Source organism: Pezoporus wallicus, unplaced genomic scaffold (genome assembly GCF_028554395.1).
Source record: "Pezoporus wallicus isolate ANWC-B61680 ecotype Strahan unplaced genomic scaffold, APGP_CSIRO_Pwel_v1 contig_161, whole genome shotgun sequence".
Classification (NCBI taxonomy): Eukaryota; Metazoa; Chordata; class Aves; order Psittaciformes; family Psittacidae; genus Pezoporus; species Pezoporus wallicus.
The window spans coordinates 11,230,457-11,236,456 of record NW_026642654.1 but is presented as its reverse complement, the minus strand read 5'-3'; positions in this window follow the sequence as shown (position 1 = coordinate 11,236,456).

Sequence of the window (6,000 nt, the reverse complement as noted above, 5' to 3'; positions counted from 1 at the left end):
ATCTTGAAGACCCCTACCCAGAGGAGGAAGACTCATTTACTTCATCTTGAGACCCCTGCCCATGACCAGAGGGGGCACTGCGCAGGCACAGAGGACCTTCTGGCTCATTATAATACGAAGCGGGGATAGGACATGAATATGTATAGGCGTATTGTGCAACCTTATGAATATATATAACTTTAGAGAATAAATATACAGGGAAACAACACTGAGGTACGCATGACTTTGAGGAATTATCCCCGTGCGTCTCAGCGCTGAATAAAAAGCATACCTACTTTACAACTTTAACGAGTTCTGGAGTCAATCCGCGCATCACTGTCATCAGCCAACACATGGGCCAACACTTGCTCATCCCCAGAACCCAGCACTCAAAGCACCTGTCTCAGGATGACAAAGGCTGGAGGTGGCACCAAGCTTATCTCCAGGAGTGCTGTGTCCCCAGCTCTGGCCACCTCACAGCCCCATGAGGTGCTCCAGCAGCAGGACTCAGGATAAGCAGGTCACTGCTGCAGAAGAGCTGGACAGGGGGATACCAAGGGAGCAGGAGCTGGAGCATGATTGTACGCAAACAGCTAGAGTGGGAAATGAGGCCAAAAACTTTAACCACAGATCCCCAGCACTGTTCTCGCCGTGACTCCTGAAACAAATGTAATTAAACAGTAAGAGCAGACTGAGCGGACTTCAGCATCAGTAATCTATTAAATTTCATTAATTCCCCTTTCCATGATAAACTCTGAGACAGAGCTGTGATCTTGTCTCTGCTCTGTAGAAAATTATTTGCTAGTGGTAAACAAACATAATTATCTCCAGTGAATACCCAACTGAATACCCAAATAAATAACTGACTGGTCAGTTCAGCAAGTCTGCCATGGCACAGGGTGGTGGTGGATAGAGGCAACTATCACATGTCTACACGTGCCTCCCCCTGCCCCAGCAATGTGAGGTCATTGGACCCACTGCAAGCCTCCATCGTTGGACATCTGGTCTCAGCAGTCACAGCTGCACATCTGCAAGGCAAGCCCTTTACTGAGGCATTTCACACAGATCTCCGTATGAGACTCCGCTGACCAGAAGGTGACTGGTGCAGGAGCCCAGTTTCAGGTACATAAGATATATTCCAAAATATTCATACTTCATACTTAACATATCAAGGCCAGGTTGGATAGGGCTTTGAGCAACCCTGTCCAGTTCAAGGTGTCCCTGCCCACGGCAGAGGGGCTGGAACTGGATGATCCCTTCCAACAAAAAACATTGTGATTTTGTGATCATTCTATAAACACGCTAACAGTGAGCAGGGATGCTTCCACTTGTAATGTAACCGTCCTGCTATGAAACTTCATAGACTCTGCACCTACATGTCCATTTTTAGGCAATAGTATAATAATTTTATGCGAATAACTGCTCTTTTCAGTACTGTTTTTTCTTCCCATCCTGGAGTTTTCACTCTTTCCACTTGTCCATCTTATGCCCAGTTCTAGCATTCAGCTTTAGATACACAGTCCAATTCACTACTCTGATTATTTTTGTTTATCTACTATTCAATATCATGCCTAAGGTAAGGTAAAGTAAAGTTAATGTGATAGCAGAAATCCCTGGTATATTTAGGAATGGAGCTTTTATTTCATGTGCTATTGATCAGCGACAGACAAAATGTTATTGCAGGTTTCCTCTGCAGTGTTCCCACATGACCAGTATGGGGAAATGTATGAAGATCAAAAGAGCAGAGAAATTATATATTTTCTTTCAGAAATTTGGATGCAAGTAGAACCAGTAAAAAAAAAAAAAAAAAGAAGATAAAAATATTTAGTGAAAAGTTCCACCTATCTGTTACTCTCCTGTTGAAATCCAGCTCTTCTTTCGACCAGCTCTAAGACAACTCAAAGGACTTGGGCAAACACCAGACCAGAACTGTTTTTCCCAGTGTTCTGAAAATACTGGATGTCTTTTGCAATTGGACATGTGGAAGAGTTTAGATTTAAATATCTGTTGTTAAAACTGACATCATTTTACCATAGTTGCAAAAGACAATCAATGCCCTTGCCCTGGTGAAGGTGATTACCTCCATGAAAGCCCTCACCAACATGTCAAGTCAGTATAAATGAGCTCCCCATGTGAGTGCAGCCATCCCACAGCCAGCAACATGCTGCGAGAGAAAATGGGTCTGGAGCTTACTGTGCCCTCAGGATCTGCTTTGATTCACTGTACATCATTTTTCCATGTTGCCTACTGAGGCTCTTCCATAAAAATGATGTACATGTTTCATTTTATGTAATCTCTGGTGCCTCACAGCCCTGTTCTTTGAAATAACTGAATCTGAATATCCATTACTGCAAGGTGTTTGAGGGCAGAATTCCAGACTAGATCCTTAAACCATCCCCATAACGTGCCCATGTTCACAAATCCACCTGTGCAAATTCCTGCATTTACAAAAAAAATTTTAATGCACAATTATTTTTGCCAAATCAGGAAACTTTCACAAAGCAGGAACAAGGAAGGATTCAGACAACCCCTGCTAAGCATCTGTGCTTAACAGATGAAGGAAGAAGTGGAAGAGAACAGTCTTGAAAATGAGACTAAACCAACTCCTAGCACCTGCTGTTTACTTTCTATATTCCATGAAAACTGTAATCACAGAATCATAGAATAGTTAGGGTTGGAAAAATGTTAGCAAATTTAATTTTTCCTCCTTTCTACAAGCAATGAGGTGTTTTCTTCTTCGGGAGTCTGTCTGGGTACGACTGCTGTTTACCAGCTGAGCATACAATGAGGCTGAGCAGTTTAGCCAAATGAATCATCTTCCTCTTCCCTGCCAAAAACTGCCTCATCTGTGGAACACCTTATGGGAATAAGGTAATCTCTGTCATTTTGAAACAACTCTAAATATCTTTGAAGTAGGCAGAGGTTATAAACTTGATGCAAAAGTTCCTGGGTAAGGCTCTTTCTGGTGTGCTGAAGTCTCCCACTCTGATTTCACATGTAATACATCCTTCTGTCTGCTAACGTGCTTGCAGGAGGCATGCAGTGAAATACATAGTTATTACTACTGTAGGAAATGCTGGGGGGACTGAATATGAGGGCAAGGCTTTTTTACAGTGGTCTGATTTGCTCCTTTTGCAATATATAGAAACAGAAATTACATCAAGTCTAGAGACATGATGAGCAGCTTTGTAAATCCTATCCATATGCATATGCCATAGAGCAAATCTATTCTATACAACAGGCAGGAGAGGGGATTTCTGGAGTGGATTCCATAGAATCATAGAATGATTTGGGTTTGAAGGGACCTTAAAGCTCATCCAGTTCTAACCCCCTTGCCATAGTCAGAGACACCTTCCACTAGACCGGGTTGCTCAAAGCCCCATCCAACCTGCCTTGAACACTGCTGGGGATGGGGCAGCCATAGCTTCTCTGGGCAACCTGTGCCAGTGCCTCAACACCTTCATGGTGAAGAGTTTTTACTTTGCTCTTGAAGTACTTCTTTGTACAAAGGTGGGAGGAAGGTGTTCAGCATTGGTGTTTTCGTTCACTCTGGACTGTCATTCCAATTTTGAACATTTAGATTTAGTACATCTAGCACAATGCTGATTTACGTACATATGCTTATGCTACCAATATGTTTCTTTAACTGTTTTAATTATTGTTAACAGCTCAAATGTCTCCCTGTGTAACATCCGTTATGGAAGCACAAGGCTCAAGAAATTCCTCTGTGTTGAAACAACCACAAGCAAGGAAGAGATCAGTTGGGATAATGTAGAAAGTCTCAGGTCCTGCAGTGTAGCACCATCTCTCCATTTAAGTTCCCTGAGAGGAAGAGTTAAAACCAATTGCTTCTTTTGTCAGAAACACCCCAAGTAATTTCCATCCATAGAAATGGTGGTCCCCAGTAAGACTCCTGGCAACTGTGTGCCAAACTCATGCTATCGAAATGCCGTGTGAGAGATGTTATTTGCCATGTTATGGCTGAGAGTACCCGCAATTGCCACACGTACCCTCCCTGAGCATTCTGGGTGCTGCAGAACCACAAGGTCAAGCCCACACCTACTTGTGCTACTCCTGCCAGAAGAGTGTTCTCACTCCACAGCAAACCTGCAGCATCACTGGGAGGTTTTGGTATATGCTCAGAGCAAACTCAGCACTCTCCCCTCCACCACACAGCTGTAATGACAACACCTCTTCACTAAGATAGTCCTAGAGCAGCTGTAAGCCAAGTTCCCCCCTATATGATACACATATCATCACAGGATCAAACCCACAGGCAAAATATATAGGTGGTTATTATGGCAAGGACTCAAAGTAACAAAACTAAAACCCATTAACAAGTTTCTCTATATACTTAGTGGCCTTCTAAGTATATAACTGTGTACATGACTCACCAAGAAGGGCCTTTTTACACTTAGTGGTACAACCCAGGGGATGGGGAAGAGTAGTTCTCTGTAATTAACATATGAGCAAATGAAAATTTGCTCTTTAGGAGCAGTTTGTCAGGGAGAAATGCTGAAGTGAAGGGTGACTCCATGAAACATAATTTTCATGGAGCTGTTAAAAAATAAAATCCTTTCTAAGGAACATCATAGAATATAAAGTGGGGAGCAGTTGCAGGACAAAAGCTAGAAGGTATCTCAAAACACACCAAACCTAAATATAAATCCTAATATAAAAGCTCCAACATTGCTTGATGGCTTTGAAAAAATTCAGCATTTACTCACATTGATTCAACCCCATTGCATTTGGTAGCACCCTGAAGCATTCATTACCAGAGGGAATGATTCAACAAGGCAGCCCTTCAGCATCAAAACTGATTTCATTTTTTCCTTGCTTGCACCTAATTGGTAGTCCATGCTGTTTGCTCAGTCTTGACTCTGCAAGTTTCTCCTGTCTGACTTCATTTATCAGTAAGATGCTTTCCGACTACTATGTCCTGTGGATCTACTTAAATGTGCTAAGAGAGAGCAGGTGTTCACCAGTCATAATGCATCAACCCACTGCGAAAACACTCCACAGACAGCAGAGAAGGCCTGCCTGACCACGGTAGTCCCAGTGTTGACTTCACTGAGTTTGGGTCTAAATTCACATAAATCTGCCATCAAATGGCACCACAAACCCCATAATTTTCTGTTTAACTCTTGGGTTCTACAGACTGATTTTTTCCTTATGTTGTAGGGTTGCTTCTTAAGAATGAAAAAATTAGAGACATTATTTAGTGATCCATATTTTTATGTGTTATTATTGCCTTGTCCTTGTAAGAGTATGAACTTTCAAGATACTTAAAAAAAAAAAGAGAAAAACAAACCAAAAAACCCCACATTCCTCGAATTTTGCCAATTTAAATGAAGAAACTGGAAGATCTGTCATAAAATTCATGAAAGTAGTTCCATGGAAACACACAAACACAAAAGTAAAAGGCAAAAAAAAAAATAGACTAGCGTGATTAGATGCGTGTCGTTGTGGTTGGAGACTGGGAAATCAATCACTGCTCTTGGCAATCCCTACACATTTCTACCCATGCCCAGTTGCCTAAAGCTATTTCTGAAAATTCCTGTCTGAAGTCTTGGCCACCACTTCACTGTCTTTTGTGTAGCAATTAGCATTCTGATTTTGTTCCCATAAGAAACAAATGCAATGGTCAAGATATTGTCTTGAAAGCATGAAACAGCACATGCTGCCCAAGAAACATTTTTGGAGTACTTCAGATAATCAGCTCTTCAGATGTTTGTACCGAGACAGCTTCGTGGCACTGAAGAGAGATTTATATCCCAGGACATAAATCTTACCACTTCCAGGGAAATCTCCTACTAACCGCCACTCCCCAGGAAGAAGCCACCTCCAAAAATCTTTATTCAATATTTAACTGAAGGAGGTGGCATGGGGAGCAGTGGTAACATTAAAAGAGCTGCTGTTATCGCCATCAATACATTTTAGCCAGAAAATGCTATCAGTGGAAAAACAGCATTAAAATGAAGAGAAACAAGAGCTGGACACCACAGTGCTGTTTCTCATTTA